Source organism: Chrysochloris asiatica, unplaced genomic scaffold (genome assembly GCF_000296735.1).
Source record: "Chrysochloris asiatica unplaced genomic scaffold, ChrAsi1.0 scaffold00054, whole genome shotgun sequence".
In the NCBI taxonomy this organism is placed as follows: domain Eukaryota; kingdom Metazoa; phylum Chordata; class Mammalia; order Afrosoricida; family Chrysochloridae; genus Chrysochloris; species Chrysochloris asiatica.
The window spans coordinates 1,764,178-1,788,232 of record NW_006408572.1 but is presented as its reverse complement, the minus strand read 5'-3'; the positions used below and the strand labels follow the sequence as shown (position 1 = coordinate 1,788,232).

Genomic DNA, 24,055 nt, shown 5'->3' with positions numbered 1-24,055 from the left:
AATCTTTGATCAAACTCTTAATGGTAGCTGGGCACCATTCAAGGTTCACTTTTGCATCTTCCAAGGGAAGAGGGCATCTATAGCAAAAGGCACAGGTAATCCTCAAAACCTTGATTGGCTTTGGGGCACAATAAATGCTTCTCATGATATTGATTCACACCTACAATTAGGCTTTGTCAGAATCACACAGAGTAATAAAACTTGCTGATATTCACAGTTGTATCATCTTTAACAGCAAAGAACTAGAAACAGCACAAACAGGAGGATCCAGGCAAACACGACAGAATATTATATGCTCTTAACCTTCAAATCGTGTTGCTATGTGAACGCACGGGCAGGAAAGAACGTTACCCAACAAAGACAACAAACGTTTGTACATGCCATAAAAGGCCTCATGGATGTGCTAAGCAGATATTCTAGTAGTAACTTGAGCACTTACTCTAGACTCAGCCCCAATACTGCATTCAACCACACCAACAACCCTATTATGTACCAATCAGACCCATTTTGCAGATGAGGTCTCTGGGACTTGAAGAATTTGCCTAAGTTCACACAGCTAGTAAGAAAAGGTCACCAGATGTTTTGCTGCTGTCATTTGCCTTGAGTCTTTTCAAGGTGACCCCATGCATTACAAAGTAGAACTGTCCCATAGAGTTTTCTTGGCTCTAATAGGACATCATGCTTGGTGAAGTAGGTCAACAAAAAAGGGGACGAGCTCAGTAAGATGAACGGACACACCTGTTGCGACAGTGAACTCACACATACCGACGCTAGTGAGGTGGCATAGGACTGGGTGACAGTGTAATACAAGGCGTGATTGACTTAACAGCATCTTACAGCAATCTTTATGGAAGCCATTTGCCAGGACTTTTGTTCTGTAGAGTGAGTTCAAACCTCCAGCCTTTATGTCAGCAGCCAATCACAAACTGCTACGTGACCCAGGCGCCTCTAGAACCTTTGTTAAGTGCTGTTGAGTCAGTTCAGACTCATAGTGACCCCGTATAGAGTTTCCAAGGAGTGGCTGGTGAGCTTGAACCACTGACCTTGAAGTTCAAACTGACCTTGCAGTCCAGTGCATTAACCCACAACGCCACAACGCTAGACCCTTTAGCCGTGACACAATTTTTTCCAGACATGTAAACAGCCAGAACCTAATTTCCACAGTACTTTTCATTCTACAGCATTGTGTAACCTCATCACTTCTAAATACGTATTTTGCTTCCTCTGAACCCACAGCAACAAGCAGTGATAGGAAAGGCCACCATGAAGCCCATGGCAGGCAGAGGGGGCCCTTGATGGGGCTGACACTTGTTCCCAGCTAACCAAGATAGATCCCAGTTCAGGGATGCCTCCTTCTCCTTGAAGAACTGCGTCACCAACCGCTAATCAATCTTCCTGCCATGGGGGCAGCTGCCCATCCCTGAGGGGTGGGGGCTTTTTCCTGCACCCGTGCTAGGGGAGCTGGATCTGCTGCTTGGCCTTTTATGTAGACTGCCAACTGAGAAAGGAGCATGCTGCTCCACTGAGAGGGAAATGTCAGCAACTTGGCTTCCCAGAGCATGTCGTCACCTGCCTGATTGGGGTGGCTGAGCCCAGCGTTGCAGGAGGGAGGGAGCCAGCAGGCAGCGGAAGGGAAACGATGAGATACTCGTGGGGGACATAGGTTTGCTACCATCCAATACTAATGTTGAGAATGGCACATTTATTGTAGACTCTCCAAATAAAATGTAGTCTGCTCCAAACTCTGGTCCCTCTCTCTGGCTGCTGGGAAAATCTATCCAGCCATATCAGCTTTCCCCAGGTCTCTGGAAGGTCCCAGACTTGGGGTCTTCAGTTGCCCAGCACATCTGGGGAGGGTCCATGCTGCTCACTGGTACACTGCTTGCCCTACAAGCTCCCATGAATCCTTGAATGACAGGCGGGTGGCCACTTCTACGCTAGGCTTGGGTTTGGGATCTTTGCTGGGCTGAGGTTCAACCTCTCTACAGGAGTCTCTTTGGAACCCAACAGGAGGTCTTGGGACATTCTTCCTCTTCGACACTCCCATCCTTCTACCTTCAAGGTTGTTGTTGTTAGCTGTTGTCAAGTCAATTTTAACTCATGGTGACCTCATGCTTGCAGAACTGCTCCATAGGTTTTCAAGTCTGGGACCTTTCACATGCAGCTCACCAGATCTCTTCTGAGGTGCCTCTTGGGGGGTTCCAACATCAACTTTTTGGCAATTGAGCACTTAATTGTTTGCACCGCCAGGGACCCATTTCCAGGGTAGGATCCCCATAAACCCACGATGTGACCTCCTCCTCCGGGAGAGCTGCTGAAGCCACTTTGCCTTGCTCCCTTATGAACATTCACTCCCTCCTATGCACAGTTCACATGTGAAAACGAGTGTGGTCTTCTCAGATGTGACGTTTTTACCTGTGTACAGGCTTCAATAAGGAGCTGTGGCGGTATGGCTTTTGCCGATTTAACGTTTTCTACATGAATAATCAGCAACACCAATCACAGGCATCATGTGTCACCATCCACCAGTATTTGTTGCCAAACTTTCTATCATCATAAACAGATACTGCTTCCTAAACAATGACCCCTGGAAGTCACTCTGGCTGTGGGCTAACAAAGGCTGGAAGCCCTGAGACGTGGTATGCGATCCCCATGCACTGCCTTGCCCCAGCCTGGGGATGAGATGATGCAGTTGGAATAAGGAGGGAATAAAACATCAGTTGCTGCTATTTATTGGGTTATTATCTGTGCCAGGTACTGTGACCCTGGTAAGAAAGCATCAAAGAAATGCTATGATCTCCATTATACAGATGAGGAAACTGAGGCTTGGAGCTGTTAAAAAAACCAACTGAGAGCACACAGGTAGTTGGTGGGAAACTGGAGTCCAGGCTAAACTGACTCTGTGGCTCCCCTCTTCCAGACCTCAGGGGTGCCAGGTCCCCTTCTCCTGCCCAGGTGCCAGGCTGGTACACCTGCTCTCCAGGGAGCTGGTTCAACTTAGGGTGTCCCTGGGGATGTGGTTGCTCAGCAAAGGGATGGGCAAAGAGGGACACGTGACCTTGGATAAGCGCCCCCCCCCCCTTGGGGAAGTGGGTGCAGATAGCAGGTGCTGAAAAACTCTGTGAAACTTCATTCTAGGAGTACAATCTCAGAGCTCAAAAGCCATACCTGGCTAGAAGCGCGTATTGGACAGTACAGAAATAGAACATTTCTGTCATCACAGGACAGTATGGACAACAGTGTGGGTACTGAGGACAATCTGGCTCAACAGTCTGCTCCACTGTTACCCACAAGGCCTTGCTTCCCATCTGACTCCTACCACCCTCAGTTTGCTAATTCACTTACCTGTGATATACAGAATGCTGGGTCAGAAGCCAGCTTGCTGTGGGCTAGGGAGGTGCTGCACTGGCATGGAAGTGGGTGGTTTTTTTTGTTTTGTTTTTTGGAGGGGGGATAGTTAAAAACTTGCTAAAAACTTTTTTTCTTTTACTGTTGTAATATTATATGTAATAAACATAACATGTGCCAATATTTTTCACGTGTACAATTTAGTGTTACCAATTACATTAATCATGCTGTGCAGCCAGCACTGACAATCACTGCCAGATTTTCCATCCCCATAAACAGAGACTCAGAGGAAGCAGGGCTCTGAAGGATGAGCATGTGTGTACTCTTTGTAAGCATCGTCGGACTGGGCATCTGGGATGCCCAGAGCTGCTCAGAGACTGGGTCGAAGGCTGCTGGGGGCTCTCGGTTTGGGGATGGGAACAGGGGGAACAGGAAAGAGGGGCAGGTGGCCTGTTCCTGTTGGGGCTCAGAGCACCACCTTCCCCAGCAGAGAAACCTGTCTTGTCTGCTCCCCAGGTCCCAGCCTGGTGACAGAGAAAAGCACTCCCACTCCACAGAAAGCAGAGAAAGTGGCAGTAAATGTTTCCTTATGTAACCCCTCTTCCTCAGGCCCTGCTGGAGCTGGGGGAGTCAGGACTGACAGGACAGCCCTACTTCCAGGCTACCCCAGCCATTGTGATGGAACCCAATGTCCTCCCACTGCCTCTCCTGGTCTTCACGTGACTGTGGTCTCTCTGATGGGCAGGAGGAGTCGGAACTCCTACTAGGCGAGGGCCAGGAAAAAAAAAAATAAACATGCTCTAGTTCAAAGAATACATCATTGCTGCTCTCTCTATTAAATCTCAGATCAATAAGAGAATAATGAGGCTTTCCCCTCATGGGTCTGGTCTTTGTTCCCAAGCTCCAATAAAGAAAATGAAGCAGGTGGTAAAATAAAAATCCAGCAACAGCAAGCCAGTCAGGTTCTACATCAACATATGCACAAGGAACACAGCAATATCTGTGGTCAAGGATGGCCCCAAGCGGCCAGCTGCTTCCCCACCTGCAATGGGCTTCCTTGGAGCGGAATTGCTCTGGGCAAGCCAGCCCTAGTTTCCTACGATGCATTCTGCAACATGAAATTGTGTCTGAACATTGAATAACCAGGTCTCCAGCTTCGGGGGCCTGACTCTGACCACACACACTCTCTCTCCTCATTCCTTTCTGCAAATGTACCTTCCAACTCCTAGAGAAGGGGAAGCTTCAGGATACAGCCCACAGGGCACAGGCTTTGCGGCCAGAAAAAGCGGAGTCCGCCATTTAGAAGCTGGGCAACTATGGACTTACCAAGGTTACTTACCTTCTCTGACCACTATTTTATAGATGAGGAAATAGGGATAACAGTCATACCTCAGGTCACATGGGGTTGATCAAGTGACCCATGAACATGGTTAGCATAGGTAAAGAGAAGGCAACAGTCACAGTTCTTCCCAGCTGCCTTGGGGAGGGAGGCCACCATCCAGCCAGCTGCACCAACCCCAAACCCAGCAATCACCTTCAGTTCTCATTCTCCTTCACTCCTCACCCAAACAGTCCATCTCTAAGAACTCTTGTCTCTCTTGAACTGGTCCCCTTTCTGACACCACTACCACCACTCGGCTCCCCAACTCTACTTTGGCCAACCTCCAAATGGTTTCTGACACAGCAGACGGGAGTGATCTTTTCAAGATGCAAATTGAATCATTTCCTTTCCCTGCCCCTGCCAGCTGAAATCCACCAGCAGCTCCGCAGGAGAACACTGAGGCTGTCTGTTCCTGTAAAGCTTTACAGTCTCAGAAATCCTATCAAGGGTCGCTGAGTTAGAACCAACTCCATGGCAGTTTGGTTTTGGGGTATAGCCACCTTAAAAGCGTCCAGGGACTTCCTGTTTCTCTCCGTGTGATAGCCACCCTTCTTTCGCATGGTCTATAAGGCTGCGCACCGTGGCCTTCCTCATCAGCCTCAGCTCCCCTGCTCCACTACCTTGCTCACCCCCTCCTCCAGGCATGCTGCCTCCCTCTAGTCCCTGGCCCTTGCTCTGCTTCTCCTACCACAGGGCCTTTTCATGTGTTGTCCCCTCTGTCTGGGATGCTCTTGGCCACACTTTTGTCTCTAACCCCTGAATCCTTCTTCCAGGAAGGCTTCCCTGACTTCCTACCCAGCCAGAGCTCCTCTAACAGACTCAGACCTTCTCTCATCCTCATTTGTGTTTGTTTAGCTATGTGATGAGTCCCCTTCTCCCCAGGGCTGTCAGCTCACTGAGGGCACTTGTTGGTTGCTGTTGAGTCTGCTCCACTCACAGCAATAACAATGAAACAAAGCCTGGTTCTGTGCCATCTTTGGCACTGTTGGTATGTGAGTCCATTATTACATGTGTGCCAATACATCTCATGGAAGGGTTCCCTTGTTTTTGTCAACTCTCTACTTTGTCAGACCTGATGTCCGGTGGTGGGAACTATGATGCTGGAAACGATGCCACTGGTATTTCAAATACCAGCAGGGTTACTCGGGGTGGACAGATTTCAGCGGAGCTACCACACTTAGAAGTACTAGGAGGAAGGATCTAGTAATCTAATTCCAACAATTAGCCAGTGAAAACATTATGGGTAACAACCAACAACCTGAGAGCACAGGCTACAGCTATTTCTGGCCTTCCTGCTCCCAGTGCCTGACATAATAAATATCACAAACAAACTAATGAACAACCGAATTGGCGAGATGAGTCCTTCCTGGAATACACCAGGCTGCTGAAGAGACAAAACACAGCGACACGAAGCATCACTCGGCAGCATGCGTAACACCGAGGAATGCAAGCAGAGGTGCTAAAGGAAGTCAGAACAGAAACGCCCACATGAGTGAGGTAGGTGGGGCGAATTCCCACCAAGGAGGAGGGATGGAAGGGCCATCTCCAGTACTGTCTGCGTGGTGAACCTCACCCTCAGCCGATGGTGCATTATTCACCCATGGAGGAAATAATGCAAAAGTCTCTTCGAAAGGGTGGGGATAGGGAGATTGCCACTCACCCACCCCTTTCCCAGGAATGCATCTCTAGACCACCTATCTGTGTAAGCAGTTCCAAGGTAAGGTCAGGTACCCTTCTCAATGTGTTCCCCACCCAGGCCACTTTAGAAACAGCCCAAACACCTGCCATACTCCCATCCTATACCTGCACCTTCCCAGGCTGGACCCGAGAGTCAGGAAACCCAATGGAAAGGTCTGAGAGCCCCTAGGACAGGCTCCATGCTCACTGGGAACCTGATGCCCCACTTCACACAGAATTCCATCCATCTCCATGGCCTGGCTTCCAAACCTCTACGTGTTAGAAGAAGGATGGGGTGTGGTGCCAATGTGGGTCGGGAAGAAAAATACACCCACATGGTCGCAGCACAGCAGTAACTGGGCCAACAGCCACCCCTCCCACAGTGTCGTGGGTCTCAAGGGCTTCACAGTGCAGGCCCTCATCATAGAGAGTGATGTCCATGGTACTCTGTCAACCCAAAACAATGAAACAATGCCTTCCAAAGTTCTGTCCAAGGTGTGTACACTGCACTGCAGAAAGGAACGCTGGAGATGGTCCGTTAACAAATACCTGGTGCGTCAAGGGAAGAGACATCTACTCCATACCATGTGTAAGACACTGTGCCAGGAATTATGGGATGCACAAGACATACCCTTTGACCTCAAAGGAGCCCACGTAGAGTAACGGGTTACTAGTTGGGCTGCTAATTGCAAGGTCAGCAGTTTGAATCCACCATCTGCTCCGAGGGAGAAAGATGAGGCTTTTTGCTCTTATAAAGATCTATAGGCTCAGAAATCCTATAGAGGATTGCTACGAATTGGAACTGACTCAATGGCACACAACCACCAGCATTACCACTTTGGTCTCAAGGAATGTCCCACCGACTCAGAGACTTTCCCAAGTAGCAATATTTATTTGCAAAATGACCTTCCTAAGAGTTCCAACTAGTTGAAGTTTGTGTGTGAGATCCACCACCCATCTATCAGTGTGACATACTATGGTGGCTTGCATACTGCTATAAAGTTGGAAGCTACACCATTGGTTATTTCAAATACCAGCAGGATCACCAATGGTGGACAGGTGCCAACAGAGCTTCCAGACGAAGACAGACTAGGAGGAAAGGTCTCGTGATCTACTCCTGAAAAGTAACCAACCAAAGCCCCTAAGGATCACACTAGGACACTGTCAGCTACAGCGCTAGAGAATTAGAAGGTCCAAGCACATTTCTGTTCTACTATACAGAAGGTTGGAGTTCTGGTGTGGTGCTGTAGGATAATGCGCTGGACCAAAAGGTCTCTGGTTCAAACTTACCAGTCGCTCCTTGGAAACCCTATACAGGGTTGCTTATGAGTAGGAACCAACTGGGATAGCATTTAACAACAACAGCAAAAACAGCCTGCATACCTAAGGCTGCCACGAGTTGGCAATGACTTAACAGCCACTAACAAAAACGTCGACAACAAGTGGGAGAGTTTTTCATTAAGGACGCTGCAGCATAAATGACTTCAGAGGGGTCACTCTCTCTCCCAGTCAAGTGGAGAGAAGCAGTAGCTACAGTTCAAACGCACCAGAACACGGGAAGTGAGGCTGCAAGTACGCACTTCATGCCACACAATGTGCTTCTGACGCCATGAATCAAATCCTGAACAAGGACAAAATCTCATTATTGTGCTTTGGGGAAAGTGACGCACCATAAAAAGGATGACTGTGTACACAGAAAAAGGGGAAACATAAAAAGGAGTAAGCTGTATAAACAAAGGGGTTTAAATAAGTTTGTGGAAAAATGGAATGAAAAGAGAATGGGATTTTTCCATAAACTTTTTGAAGCCTCCATGTTTATTAAAATGGAATAATACTCACAATGTATTTTAAGTTAAACAAAACACAACAAAGCCATACTCTAAACAATATGCGTAATACGATTCCCTACTTTCTAAATATTTATCTGTGCTATCTATTTAAAGACTGCTAACCAAAAGGAGTCCTGGTGTGGTGCTGTGGGCCACAAATGACCGCAAAGTCATTTAAACTACATGGTCAGTGGTTCAAGCTCACCAGCTGCTCCTTGGAAACCCTATACAGGGTCACTATGGGTTGGAACCGACTCGACGGCACACAACGACAACAACAACAACCAAATATCAACAACACCCATTTAAAATAACACCATTTTGATTTAGCACAGTATGATTTATATTTTGGCCAATATTCTTTCAGATTATTTGTTCTGTGCCTATATTGTTGTTGTTACTAAGTGTCTAAGTTTGTCCCGACTCACAGCTACCCTATATAGGATTTCTGAGGAGCAGATGGGTTTGAATGGCCAACCATGCGGTCCAGCGCATTATCCTGCAGTGTCACACCAATGGTCCATTTGAAATGGATGTTGTTGTTAAGTGCTGTTGAGTCAATTCCGACTCATAGCCACCCTGTATAGGGTTCTCAAGGAGTGACTGGTGAGTTTGAACTGCCAGCCTTGTGGTTCAAACTGACCTTTTAGTCCAACGCTTTATCCCACAGTGCCCCACCAGGATAACTAGGCAGAATTCTTATTTAGTCTGTTGTGGTGCTGTAGGATAAGCACTTGACTGCAAGGTCAGTTTGGACTGTAAAACAGCGGTTCAAATCCACCAGCCACACCTCAGAAATCCTAGACAGGGTCGCTATGAGTTGCAACCAACTCGACGGCACTTAACAACAACTACTACAATAATACTATGCTAACTGCCTTGGGAAATCACTTTCCCCAATTCCATTTTCTGACCAGGTCTGGGATTTTGCAAGTTGGGATGGATTAAGGAAACTACAAGGCTAAGTGTAGACAGGACTTCATTTAGATTGTTAGCCTTGCCTTCGGAACCTCTCTTGATGGTACTATAGAGGCACTAAGCCTTTTGACGACAGGGTCAGCCCTCTTCAACTCTGAGACATGGTCAGCCAGGCCTGGAGGTGCATCACCCCCAAGTGTCCAGGAGCGGAGGGCCTAGAATCAGTATCTGGAACTGGGATCTTTTGCCAAACAACTTACAATATATATGAGGGAAAAAACAAAACCAGAGGGAATAGAAGCAAATACTGTTGAACAATGATGCACGGAGAAGATTGTAATCATTGCAATGAAATGATGAATGTACAACTAATGTTCTCCCATGTAAACTATCACTCAATTCACAATAAAAACTTCATCTATATATACATGAAGGAGCTCTGGTAGCGTAGTGGTTACGAATCGGGCTGCGAACCTTAAGGTCAGCGGTTCGAAACTACCAGCCGCTCCGCGGGAGAAAGATGAGGCTTTCTACTCCCGTAAAGATTTACACCCTTGGAAACCCTGTACAGGGTCGCTATGGGTCGGACCCGACTCGATGGCACTTAACAACAATATATACATACATACATATACAAGGGGCTTCAAAAAATTTGTGGAAAATTAGAATTAAAAGATAGTGGAACTTCTCGAATAGTTTGTTGTTGCTGTTAGGTGCTGTGAAGTTGATTTTGACTCATAGCGACCCCATGTGACATAGGAGAACTCCTTCATGGGGTTTTCTAGGCTGTGAGTTCTACCGGAGCAGACTGCCACATCTTTCTTACATGAGCCACCGGGTAAGCTCAAATGATCAGCCTTTTGGTTAGCAGCCCTGGACTCCTCATATAGACTTTAGACATTGATCAACATATTGTAATAACTGTATTATTTACTGAACATTTATGGTATGCCAGCTACCAAGCTAGGTGCTTTATATGGAATCTCATTTAATTTCCTAACAAACCTATGTTGTTGTTGTTATGTGCCATGGAGTTGGTTCTGACTCATAGCGACCCTATACAGGGTTTCCAAGCCTGTAAATCTTTACGGGAGCAGAAAGCCTCATCATTCTCCCACGGAGCAGCTGGTAATTTCGAACTGCTGACCCTGAGGTTCGCAGCCCAATTCGTAACCACTATGCTACCAGAGCTCCTTAACAAAGCTATGAGGTGGGTATAATTGTCCCTGTTTTTAACTGAGGGATCTGCAGCTTGATGTTAAACAACTCACAATCATGGAGACCGGATGTAAATCCTGGTCTTCCTTCTGGGGGGCATACAGAGTTCTGGGCCTTATCCTGACCACCTACAAATACCAAAGCACTAACTAACTAGAGCCCAAAGCTAAAGCTGTCAAACTATGGTGATTCGCATATTGTTATGATGCTGGAGATAATGTCAGCAAAAGAAACAGAAGGACCCTCAGTGAGATGGTCTGACACAGTGGCTGCAACACCAGCCTCAAATGTAACAACTGAGGATGGCGTGGTACCAGGCAGTGTTTCATTCTGTTGTACGCAGGGTCTCCATTGTTGGAGCTGGCTGACTACGCCTAACAACAACAACATGATGCTGAAAGTTATGTCGCCAGTATTTCAAATATCAGCAGGATCATTCACGGTGGACAGGCTTCAGCAGAACTTCCCAACCACAGGAGATGAGGAAGATAAGCCTGGCAATTTACTTCTGCAAATTACCAACAAAAACCCTATGGATGAGAAAGAATCTTGTGTAACTGTACTCCAAAACTCCCAACAACTGTAAAGATAGCGCAGGACTGGGCAACGTTTCGTTCTGTTGTATGCAGAGCCGTCACGAGTCAGCATTGACTCAGTGGCCGCTAACAGAAACAACAACAACGGGGCCCAGAGAGCAGAGCCTCAAGAACATCAGCCACCTGGTGTTTGGCCTGAGACTGAAGCGAGGAGGTGACTGAGAAAACTGTGTTAGGAAGACAAGTCTCTCTGTGTTTCCTCCCTTCAGGCCATACCACCAGGTGTATCAACATGCAGACTCGGGCCCCCACTCTGCTCAGGCCCCCGACACCTCTGAGCAGCACATCCCCATCAGATGAGCCACTAATGACACTGCAGAGTGAGGGTGGGGGTACCCACAAATCTCAGGTCTGTGACCAGCCCCCACCTACCTCTCCCAGTAGAAAGCAAGCCCTGAGATTTCCTGCTGACTTCAGAACCAGCTTCGCAAACATCTCCTCCTCCACCTGCCACTCATGAAAGTCAGTTCCCACCTCATCCTGAGTGGAGAGGAGGCTTAAAAACAGCAACAGAACCAGAACCAGCGCCTGATTGTTAACATTCATGGAGCGCATATTAAGACATCAGCGCTGGGACGTGACTTGGGAGCATCTCTACACACGTCAGACATGGGGGACATAGGACACCTGAAAACAGGATGAGCTGCCAGCTGGTGACGGGTGGGCCCCACCAGGCCCTGTCACCCTGCATCTGGTGGCTCTTCCTGCCACGTGCTTGTCATCCTCAGCATCACCTCCGGGACCAGGAGATGATCATCCTGGCTCTGACTCTTTTCCAGTGGATCATGAGAAACACAGGATGTTTGAGCTGACTCAGCTGGGCCTGAGGGGCCGGAGGTGTGGGTGATGGGGGCACAAATGGGGCAGAGATGGTTCCAGACAAGAGATTAGCAAAGGGGTGGAGACCAGTTGACGCAGACTCATAGCCACTCCAGGTGTGTCAGAGTAGAACTGGCTGACTTTGTTTTTTTAATGTTTTATTGTGAATTATGTGATAGTTTACATAGAAGAACATTGGCTTTACAGTCATCCTATCATATGTCATTTTATTGCTATGGTTATAATCCCTTCCACGCATCATCAACCAACCAAAGATTGCCAGACTTTTCCTTCGAGGTACCTCTGGGTGGACTTGAACCTCCAACTTTTTGGCTACCAGGTAAGTGCTTAACCACCTTGAGACAAGAGGTCTCAAGGAATTGATTCATTCAACAGGCATTTGTGGACTACAATGTGGTGCCTGGTATTAAATGCCTGTGATAAAGACCAGACTTATTGGTAGGACAGAGACAGGTAGACCCACCAAGACTATGGACCTTCGTCACCCTTCAGGTCTGGCTCAATTTTCAACCAAACAACAGACAGATCTATAAGGGGAACAACAACCCTAGTGAAATAGGACCTTGGAATAATCAACCATTTGAGAATAAAAGGCAGCATTAACCCCACGGGCCAAGCTCAGAAAGGTTAGGAAATGAGCAGGAATGGAAACAGAAGCAACAGGAGGAAGAGGGCTAAATGATGTTACATTGTGGGGATTGAATTCGATGACATGAGACAAAATTGTACGAATTGCTGTATGAAAAACTGATCTACTCCGTAAACTTCCACCCAATACACAATAAAATTGTTTTTTAAAGAGAGAAAAGAAAGAAATGCCTGTGGCAAAGCCCTGGGGAGGGACCAAGACGCACAACTGCTGGCTTGAATGACAGAGCATAAAGTTTGACCAAGATAAAGGAACACCTCACAGACACATGGGGGCAGAGAAGACTGTGCATATAAACAGGGACAGGGCAAAGAAGATGTCCCAAAGAATAGCAGGAGACAGCCAGGGGCAGTTTCTGGGGGACAGGAAGTTCAGCCTAAAGGCGGGAGTGAGCCTCCCACCTGCTTGTCTCTGCTAATATTGTACCATCTGCAAGCTGCTCAAGTGTCTCCCCATTCCGGGTCCCCAGCCAGGGCCTGAGGATGGCTATGTGTCATGGGAAAGCACATTCAACATTATCAGCTTTTGTACACATCCAACATTAGAGCTCTGGTAGCGTAGTGGTTACGAATCGGGCTGCGAACCTTAAGGTCAGCGGTTCGAAACTACCAGTCGCTCCACGGGAGAAAGATGAGGCTTTCTACTCCCGTAAAGATTTACACCCTTGGAAACCCTGTACAGGGTTGCTATGGGTCGGACCCGACTCGATGGCACTTAACAACAACATTAGTCTGAAATTTCCAATAGCTTTCAAAGAGAATGTGGGAGGTTTCCATAGATATCCAAAGGTGCCTGCATTTCGAAAAGCTAAACAAGGCTGCTCTAAAATACAGACCAGTTGTCATTAAATCGATTCTGACTTATGGTGACCCCATCCCCGTGTGCAGATAGAGCTGTGCTCCATGGGGGTTTTAAAGGCTGCCACATCAGAAGCAGATCACCAGACTTTTTTCTGAGGTGCCCTGGGTGGCTTTGAATCACCAACCTTTTGGCTAGCAGCCGAGTACTAACCTATTTGCACCACACTCAGGGATTTCATTTAAAATCCAGGAGGAGACAGAAAAGGGGCAGCGCAGGCTCCTGGGTTGGGACGCTGCATAAAGGGCTCCAGACTTGTCCCTCTCAAACATCAAAGGGGACAAGAGATGCCACAGATTCTCCCCAGAGGACACTGCTGAGTGATGATCAGAAATCCATGTACTGGTCACTCAATCCTCTCAAAATCTTTCATGCATACCTTGTGGCCCACCCCCATCACTGTTCCAACCTGTCGGGTGGGACGATTGTACAGGCAGGTGGAGCTCCGTCACACTCCCTCCTCCCCAGCCTTTCCATGAGCTGTGGCTTCAACCTTCTCCAACTTGCTTGGCACAGAAAAATCCTTCAGGAATTAGCATGCTAGTACCCTCATTACCAACTAGTTGCTATTGAGTTAACACCGCTTCCTGGTGACGCCATTAGTGTTAGAGTAGAACTGTTCTTCACAGACTGAGTTTTCAGAAGTAGGTCCCAGGACTTCCTTCTGAGGCAACGCTGGGTAGCTTTGAACCTCTAACATTCTGGGGAGCGTGTTAAACTTTCACTTCACCCAGGGGCTCTGGAATCCTCATTGGCTCCAATTCTTTGCTTGACATGGGTTGAGGCACAGCTGACCCCATGTTGCCTCTAGACTCCCAGCTGCAGGCCTGTGTGGCTGTATCAGCATCATTTGGGGATTAAAACTCTGATTAGCCACCTCCTGAACCTTCCCCGTGACACAACAATCTGCATTTCTCCAGCTCCCGTCACCCTTGTCTTCCTGAATTGCTTCCAGGACATGACAGAGTCAGGCCAGGGGAAGGCCCAGGTGGTGAAGGCAACTGGCTTACATCAATCTTGCTCCCTGCCATGTGGTTACTTAGAGTTCCGATTCATCATAATGATAATAGCCTCCACTTATTGAACATTTATGCCATGCCTGGCACTGCGCTCAGCACTCTCCGAACACATTATCATGATCACATTTAATCTCGTTTACTTTCACAACAACCCTGTGCAGGAGGCTTTAGGATCTGACTTCATGGATGAGGAATCAAAGGCCTGGAGATGTCGAGTTGCTTGTCCAACTTCACATAACATGGGGTGGCAGAGCCAGGACTGGGACCCAAGTCTGTTGTACTAAAAGTAAGTGGGTACTTAATGCTTTCTATGCGCTGGGCATGGTAGAAGGTCTTGACATGGACTACTCATTTAACAATAATGGAACTGAGGCACAGATGGGTTAGGTAATTTGCCCAAGATCAATGAGGTCAAGAAGAGACTGTGGCACTGGGATTCCCACTGCCTAGCTTGCCTTTTAACCATATTCTTCTAGGGCTCACACTTGTGGAGAAAGATGCTTATGAGGTCAAGAAAAAGAACATTGCTGGTAACAAGAGAGACAACCAAGTGGATGGGGCTGGGTCCTCTGGGCAGTAGGGACACAGTTCCTTTGAAGATAAATGGTGGCCCACTTTCCACAACAGACATTGGCCAACACCAGGAATGCAAACATAGGGAATTGAAAGCTCCAAACAGCCAGCTCCAGCCTCCCTTAACCTGACCTTGGTTGCATAGCCAACCTCTTCTTTCCAGAAGCCTGGGCTGGGGCCTCCCACAGATACTTTCTAGATGAGGGATGCTACGTGCCTGCTACCTGGATGTCACCTAACCCAGGCTCTGTAAAAGGAGACTGTTTCCCAGATACGCACCAGGGAAGAGGTTGGGTTGGTTTTACTTTTAATTGTATTGTTGTTATAAAGCAACATAACAGAAGTTTGCCATTGTGACCATTTTTGAGTGTATAATTCAGTGTGCATGAACCGCATGCAGTCCAGCACTTTGGATTTATATCACTGCTATCCATTCCAACAAGTGTTTCATCACCTAAAGCAGAAAATCAGTACCCTTTAAACAATAATTCCCACACCCTCCTCTCCCTCAGACCATAGTAACCCCTAATAAGCTTTGGTCTCTATGCCTTTGCTGTAGGTATTTTATAGATAAATTTCAGACTGAAGAAGTGGTAGAATTCTTCAATTTCACCATCACTGGCTTTAGTGGTTGGTGTGTAAATTTGAATAAGAGTGGTATTAACTGGTCTTCCTTGTAGGTATATGGATATTATCCTATCACAGACAGTGTTGTACTTCCTGCCTGATCTTGATATGTTCTTTTAGATGCTAAATGCAATGCAATTCCTCTTCAATTTGTCATTCCCGGCATAGTAAACCAGGTGATTGTCAGATTCAAAACTGCCAAGACCAGTCCATTTCAGCTCACTAATGCCTAGGATATGGATATTTATGCATTCCATGCAATCAAGGTGTATTGATCATTACTGGCGATTGGAATGCAAAGGTTGGAAGCAAAGAGGACAGATCGGTGGTTGGAAAATGTGGCTTTGGTGATATTAATGATGCTGGAGATCGCATGATAGAATTTTAAAAAATCTGTTTAGTTTTTAATCATCTTAAAACTTATGATTACAGAATTTACAGATTTATGCTGATATCTGCTCTACCTTACTCCTTCTAATAAGTTGGCCAAAGCACATCACTAATCACAAATGCACAACAATTCAACAGTTTTAAGTGCTTTTGAATAGCTGTTTAAAGACATTCTGAGTAACAATGTAATCGTAGTAAAGAACTTAAAAGCAAAGTTCAGCTTGCTACTCTATCTCATCATGCTGACTTTTAAAAGCATCTGACTTTATGGATCATCTATAAAATGTGCTAAGTGTGAAATATTCTTTATTTAATACCATACACAAACCACACTGAAAGGCTTCTTATTAAAAGGCAACATTTTAGCTACAGGGAATTTTAATTAGATTAACAGTGAAAAGTAACAAACATAAAGTGGCCCTTGCTACCTATCTCCCACCATTGCATCTGAACAGGTGATGAATACGTATTGAAACAGGGTGTGACTTCTTGTTCCATGAGGCAGTGACAAGATTTCTCCAGTATTTAAATATATTCATACAATCAGTTATACAAATCTAAATATAAAATCAACCTCCTATAGGTCATGAGATGATGGTCACCATCATTGTGAAAAACTGAACATTACCAATTCAACCTAGCCTCAAGTCTAATCGTATCATAGGGAGAAGCAGCCATTAACAGTTGCTATCAAAAATTTTAAAGTCTGATCATTGTCATTTAACCATATCCAATCTTTTAGGAGTCCTGGTATGGCACTGTGGGTTAATGCGCCAAACTGAAAAGCCATTTGAACTGCAAGGTTGGCAGTTGAAGCTCACCAGCTGCTCCTTGGAAACCCTATACAGGGTCGTTATGGGTCGGAACCAACTTGACGGTACATAGCAACAACAACAATCTTTAATTTAGGACTGTCCAAAAAACAACTCTATCAGCCATTCATGATCTGAATTCTGGTGTATGAGTCAATTTACATATGGTATATGTAAAAAAAAAAAAAGAAAAAGTCACACGACTTTCCTAATTTGTAATAAATAAAGCAATGGCCAATTATTACTCATTAGTAGATTTCTTGAGATAAGCTATCAAGTCTGCCTTTCTCCCTTCTTCTTAATGCCAGGTGAAGATCATTTTTGTTCTAGGGATGGACTTCTTTGGATTCTCCATATACTCCATCAGTGTGTCCTCTCCCCAGGTGATGCCTTTGCTCTTATTAGCATCTGTGTAAGAGAATCCAGGGGCCTGACCAGTCTTCCGCCCAAACAAACCATGCAGATTTGGCCCAGTCTTGTGTGTGCCTCCCCTTTCCACAGTGTGGCACTGGGCACACTTCTGAAATTTTCTTGCCCTTCTCAACATCACTCATTTTGATTTCACTCCCTTGTTAGGCAAGGCACAAAGATAACCACTCAGAAGACAGATGTCCCGCTCTCTGCATGATAGAACTTTGCAAGGCTAATGATTTGTTCATAGCAATTACCTTTTTAAAACAACATAAAAGACGACTATACACATGGACTTTACCAGACGGAATACACAGAAATCAAATTGACTACCTCTGGAAAAGCTTCATATCATCAGCCAAAATAAAGCCAAGAGCAGACTGCAGAACAGACCCTCAGTTGCTCATATTCAAACTCAGATTGAAGCTGAAGAAAATGAAAACAAGTCCACGGGAGACAAACTACATCCTTGAATACATCCCACCTGAATTTAGAGATCATCTGAAGAACAGATTTGATATATTAAACACTAAAGACTGAAGACCATCAGAGTTATCAGCTGACATCAAGAACATCCTTCAGGCCCAATTCAGATGCAATGTGACTAAAATGAGGGGCAGGTGAGAAGTTGGGAGATCAGGTATTGCTATAGCCTTTGATAGATGTTTGAGAACACCCTATTTTTTCCCCTTAAGAATGACTGAACTGGAACATTCATGATAGAACACACGTACTACAATCAAAAGGTTAATTGGTATCATTAAATTTGATTTAGGTCCTAAATCTACGCTGAATTAAAATTCAAATTAAAAAAAACTGTTTAGGTCCCAAACTGTAACAAATCATACATAGTAACACATCTGAAGATTTACACTGGTTTTAAGATAAAGCATATGAAAAGCTCCCGAATTATAATTTATATTGACAAAAATTATAAATGATGATGAGTTGTAATATTTTCTCTGTACAATATTATACTATCCATAGATTTATATGAAACTGAGCCTTTAAAATGTATTAGAAATACTGATTTTATATTATCTTCTCTCTATCAAAGAGCAAAGCACATGTTACTAAATAATCCATCCCTTAGGCAATGAAGTCTTATTTAACTTAAAATACAGTCAGATGGGGTTATTAAAAAAACAAACCAACAGGAGAAAGCAAAAGGTCATTAAGAAGAAAGAAGGAAAAGACCAAAACGGATGTCAGAAGAGACTCTAAAACGTGCTCTCCAGCTTAGAGATGTTAAAGCAAATAGAAGAAGTGAGGAGGTACAAGAGCTGAATGGAAAATTTCAAAGGTCAGCTCAAGAAGACAAAGTCAAATATTATAAAAAACATGTGCAAAGATCTAGAGTTGGAAAACCAAAGAATAGAACACACTCAGCATTTCTCAAGCTGAGGGAACTGAAGACAAAATTCAAGCCTCGACTTGCGGTATTGAAGGATTCTCTGGACAAATTATTGAATGATGCAGAAAGCATCAAAAGAAGATGAAAAGAATACACAGAGTCACTATACCAAAAATAAATGGTAGCATATGATCAAAAGCCAATGATCCTGAAGGAAGAAGTCCAAGGTTCATTGAAGGCACTGGCAAAGAACAAAGTTCCTGCAATTGATGCAATACAAATGAAAATCTTTTAGCAAACTTGATGTGGCACTGGAGGCACTCACTCATTTATGACAAGAAATCTGGAAGATAAACTGGCCAACTGACTGGAAGAGATCTGTATTTGTGCCCATTCCAAAGAGAGGTGATCCAATGGAATGCGGCAATCATCGAACAATCTCTTTGATATCCCATGTGAGTAAAGTTTCAGTAAAGGTAATACAAAAGTGGCTGCAACCATACATTGACAGAGAACTTCCAGAGGTTCAAGCCGGACTCAGAAGAGGACATGGAATGAGGGATATCCTTGCTGATGTCAGATGGATCTTGGCTGAAAGCAGAGAATACCAGAAAGATGTTTACCTGTACTTTATTGACTATGCAAAGGCTTTTGATTGTGTGGATCTTGACAAGCTATGGACAACATTGTGAAGTATTAATATTCCAAAACACTTAATTGTGCTCATGAGGAACCTGTACATAGACCAAGAGGCAGCTGTTTGAACAGAACATGGGAACAGTGAATGGTTTAAAATTAGGAAAGGTGTGCACCACGGTTGTATTCTTTCACCATACTTATTCAATCTGTATGCTGAGCAAATATCTGGAAAGCTGAATTATATGAAGAAAAACGTGGCATCAGAATTGGAGGAAGACTCATTAACAACCTGCAATATGCAGATGATACAACCTTGCTTGCTGCAAGTGAAGAAGACTGATGAAGATCAAAGACCACAGCCTTAAGTATGGGATGCATCTCAATGTAAAGAGCACAAAATTCCTCACAGCTGGACCAATAAACACCATCCATATCAATGGAGAAAAAATTGAAGTTGTCAAAGACGTCATTTTTCTTGGATCAACCATCAACACTGACGGAAGCAGCAGTCAAGATATCAAATGACATATTGTGTAAGGCAAATCTGCTACCCAAGACCTTTTTAAAAAGTGTTTAAGAGCAAAGATGTCAGTTTGAGAACTAAGATGTTTTCAATAACCTCATATGCATGTGAAAGTTGGACAGTGAATAAGGAAGATCCTAGAAGATGGGTAAACGCATGGTACATGTATTTGTATCATAGACTGTAAATAGAACAAACAGATCTGTATTGGAAGAAGTACAGCCAGAGTGCTCCTTAGAAGCCAGGATGACCAGACTTTGTCTCTTGTACTTCAGACATATTATAAAGAGGGACCAGTCACTGGAGAAGGCTATCATGTTTGGTAAAGTGGAGAGTGGGAGAAAAAGAGGAAGACCCCCAACGAGATGGATAGGCACAGTGATGATAGAGATGGGCTCAGGTGTAGCAATGATTGTGAGGTTGGCCTAGGACCAGGCAGTATTTTGTTCTGTTGTGCACAGAGTCACTATGAGTTGGTACTGACTCGATGGCACCTAACAAGAAGAAGGTATTTTATATAAGTGGGGGTCATACCACATTTGTCCTTTTGTGTCAGAATTATTTCACTCCGCATAATGTGTTCAAAGTTCATCCATGATGGAGCATGTATGAGAACGTCATGTTTCTTTATGAGAGGGTGGATTGTTACTGGTTTGGGGCCCTATATCCTTTCCAGCACCCTGTTAACGCCCTGCCCCTGTACAACCGAGTGTTGCTCAGAGGCTGTCCTGGGAGACCACCTTAGAAAAAGGATGCTTGTTGCTGTCAGCACTGGCCAAGCAAGGAGCTCCTGACCAGACCAGGTTAGCTCTGAAATTCTGCTGCTCCAGGGCATCCGACCCACTGGGAGCTAACCTTAACCTCTTAAGACACTGGAGCTACAACCCTACTTTTGGAACTTTCCATAGCTGAGCAAGGCAGAAGCCAGTCTGGCAAACAATCCCACTGTTCATCCTCTACCACCTCACCCCCAAGAATTTGGTGGATGGCAACTTTAGCTGCCGGTGAAGATTTGGTGGATGGCAACCTTAGCTGCCGGTGAAGACAACAAAGCCAAGGGTATTCAGCAAACACTTCCTAAACCCCTACCAGACATCAGCCTAGAAAAAGGACACAGTCAGACTAACAGGTTGATGGAGAAGAGACAAGAAAACAGATACACACACACACTCTCACAAGAACCTTCCTCCCTAGCTCCCTCATAGTCCAACATTGTTGTTGTTGTTATGTGCCGTGGAGTTGGTTCCGACTCATAGTGACCCTGTACAGGGTTTCTGAGGCTGTAAATCTTTACAGAAAGCCTCATCTTTCTCCCGCGGAACAGCTGGTAGTTTTGAACTGCTGACCTTGCGGTTCGCAGCCCGATTCGTAACCACTACGCTACCAGAGCTCCTCATGGTCCACCATACTCTTCTGTCAATTCTCAAAACACTAGGTACTTTAATGCCTGCATGCTTTTGTGCAGGTGGTACCTCATGCCTAAAATACCAGTTGCCATCGAGTCAATTCCAACTCATGGAAACCCCTTGGGTATCAGAGTAGAACGGCTATCCATAGGGTTTTCAATGGCTGCTTTTAAAAAAATAAATTAGATCACGCCTTTCCTTTGAGGTGCTTCTGGTAGATCTGAATCTCTGACTTATGGTTAACAGCTGAGTACAAGATATGCCTCTTGCCTAGCAATCTTCTATCCCTCAGGAACAACTCAAATGTCTCCCCCTCTGAGTCCCAGAAGCACAAGTCGCTCCCTCCGCTGGACTCTTAGCGCAGCGAGGTGCTGTTGCTCAAGGAGCACTGACTTTATCATGCTGAAATGGTCTGCTCTCAGACTGTGCCCTAAGTCTAGACCATAGCTCCTTTGAGAAAATGGCCGTGTTGTTTGTATCGAAATCCCCAGAGTTCAGCATGCACCTGGTGTGTAGTTGGCAAGGGAGGGCAGGAGGTGACCCAGAGACAAACACAGTGTGCAGACAGGCTGGCTGAGAGGGAGCAGACATGGTCAGAGCCGGGTTTCAAAAAATAGGAAACTTTGCTGAAACTATGGATCCTCCCAGCCAATCCACCCTCCGTATTCTTAGCATTTCTAGGTTCTATGAAATTCAACTCCTGTATCTAGCTTGGCCTGGGAGGTGAGACGGTGTGCAGCATTAACCAATATCACAATGGATGATGGTTAAGTTCACAGAATGAGGGCATGGAGTGGACATAGGAGGAAATGAGAAAAATGCAGGGGTGGGGGTGGAGGGGACGGTGTGGTATCCACAGAGTCCCTCTGGAAGGACTCAGATCCAGTCAGTCCCTGTTGTTGGAACTGATTCCTTCATTTGAAAAAGACAGCAGACTAGACAAACACCCTGGGGCTTCTTTACATTGTAGAGTACCCACACTAAGGATCAATTAAGAGTGCCCCAGGAGACAGAGGGCAGGCCTGGGCCTGGGGACTCAGGTTAGCCTTAAGGTCTCAGAACTCCAGCAGGGGTGGGTGGGGATGGGGAGGCATGGGGGGTTCATTTATGCTGCTAAAGTCAGCAGCTTGTGGCCAGAAAACAGACTGAAGTTCCTGGACACTGTGTGGTAACACTCAGACTGTATCTTACAGGTAATAGGAAGCCACTGAAGGTTTGGTGGGGAAGGTGAGAAGGACATGTCAGAGCTGCACATATTAGGAAAATGAGCAGAGCAGAGCAGCACAGAAGGAGCTGGAAAACAAACAACCCGGGGAGTGGGGGGCAGAGCCTGCCAGGGCATGGCAACTCCTCCCCGAGACTAGAACCCCAGGAACACAACCTCGTTCCCTGGAAAGCCCAAGTTACACTCTTATCTACACCCGAAAACTCACCAAGTGGTTCTTGGACAGAGAAATCTCTGGAAGGCCTGGACTCTGGTTTTGGCAAATCACAACCTCTTCCAGCCTCGGTGTCCCCATCTGAAACCTGGGAGAATCATTTCTGTCCTCCCTGCTCACAGAAAGTGGGAAGACAGGGCTGAGGAAAAAGTCTGGAAGCAATTGGGATAAAGAACCTCAAAAACTATTCTGAAAGGATTGATCCTTTCTTGGCTTTGGGGTCTGGGCTAAAGGAACCTCAGGGAGAGGAACTGACTCCCACCTCCTTTCTCTTGGTTCTCCACACTGCGGGAGAACAGGAGGGCAGGCTGAACTCAATCTGCCTGCATTAAGGTCAGTAAACAGGAAACAGCTGTGAGGGAGATGCTGCCGATAGAAGGGCGATGGGCTCTCCATAAAGAACCACCGGCCCCTGAAGCGGGCCGCAGAGGTGGGATGAGGACCACATGTGTGGTGGAAATGTAATTAGTCATTATCTACCTCAACAGAACACAAGAGGCTGCACAGAATTCCCGCGCCTGGTAACAGCCACTAAACCGATTTGCCAACATTGCTTCCGGCCACCTGTGCTCTCAAAGCTATACTGACTGATCCCAGGGGAAGACAGCCACTGAGCTCAAGGCTAAGGCAGTACAAAGCTTGTGGGGGTGCTGGGCAGGAATCCTCAGGGAGCCTTCACCAATGTCCCCAACACCCTAAATCCCACCTTGCATTTAAGGGAGCTGGCCACCACTCCATGTATGGGCCTGTCACTGCCCTGGCTCAGCCCTCCCAATATGATGGGTCCACTCTATGGGAGCACTGCTCCAGGGAAGGGACAGGTCTGCTGACATGCCATTTACTCTCTGCAAGTGTGTGGATGCAGTTTATCCTTAACTAAGGCAACACTGTCCCCGTCTCTATCCCTGACCACCACCTCTCCAGCTGTGTCCATTCCCTAATTTACACAGGGACCAAGAGCTTCCTGGGAAATGAACTTGAAGCAAGTCCTCAAGTAGATTTCAGACATGGGTGACATGCTGGAGCAAGGGGTGTTAAGTTGGGGAAGGCAGAAGAAGCCAAATTGCACAGAGAAGCCTTGGCTCCAGTAAAGATTCAGGCAGAGGGAGGAGGATATGGTGTCTGGAGTCACAGGGGGTGAATCCAGGCACAGTGCTCTCCAGATTTGGCTTGTATTCCCCACCCGCCGGCAGGGCATGTGAGGGGCCTGGAAAAGCAGGCACTTGAGACGAGTGTGGAAAACGTCATTGAAATAACACCCACCCAAGCCCACTGTCATCCAGATGATTCCGACTCACAACGACTCTCTATAGGGTTTCTGAGACGGCAAAAAATTGAATCTTTCTTCCCAGGAGCAGCGGATGGGGGCTTGAACTGTTGACCTCCCAATGCCTAACCCACAGCACCACCAGACTTCCTTTATATTATGCAGCTCCCAAGAATGGAATTAATTTACATGCATAGACCAAGGGATGTCTTTGAAAAACAGGTTAAAAAAATGAAACAACAGGGTAAGGACTACATATTAATCCTGTTAGGTATGAATAC

General features: G+C 45.9%; 1 protein-coding gene and 1 pseudogene across 1 annotated transcript in view; both read right to left on the bottom strand.

Annotated features, from left to right (window-relative positions):
• Positions 1-24,055, bottom strand: part of RPH3AL (rabphilin 3A-like (without C2 domains)) — a 140,948-nt gene that overhangs the window by 92,236 nt on the left and 24,657 nt on the right.
• Positions 16,977-17,289, bottom strand: LOC102839326 (annotated as a pseudogene).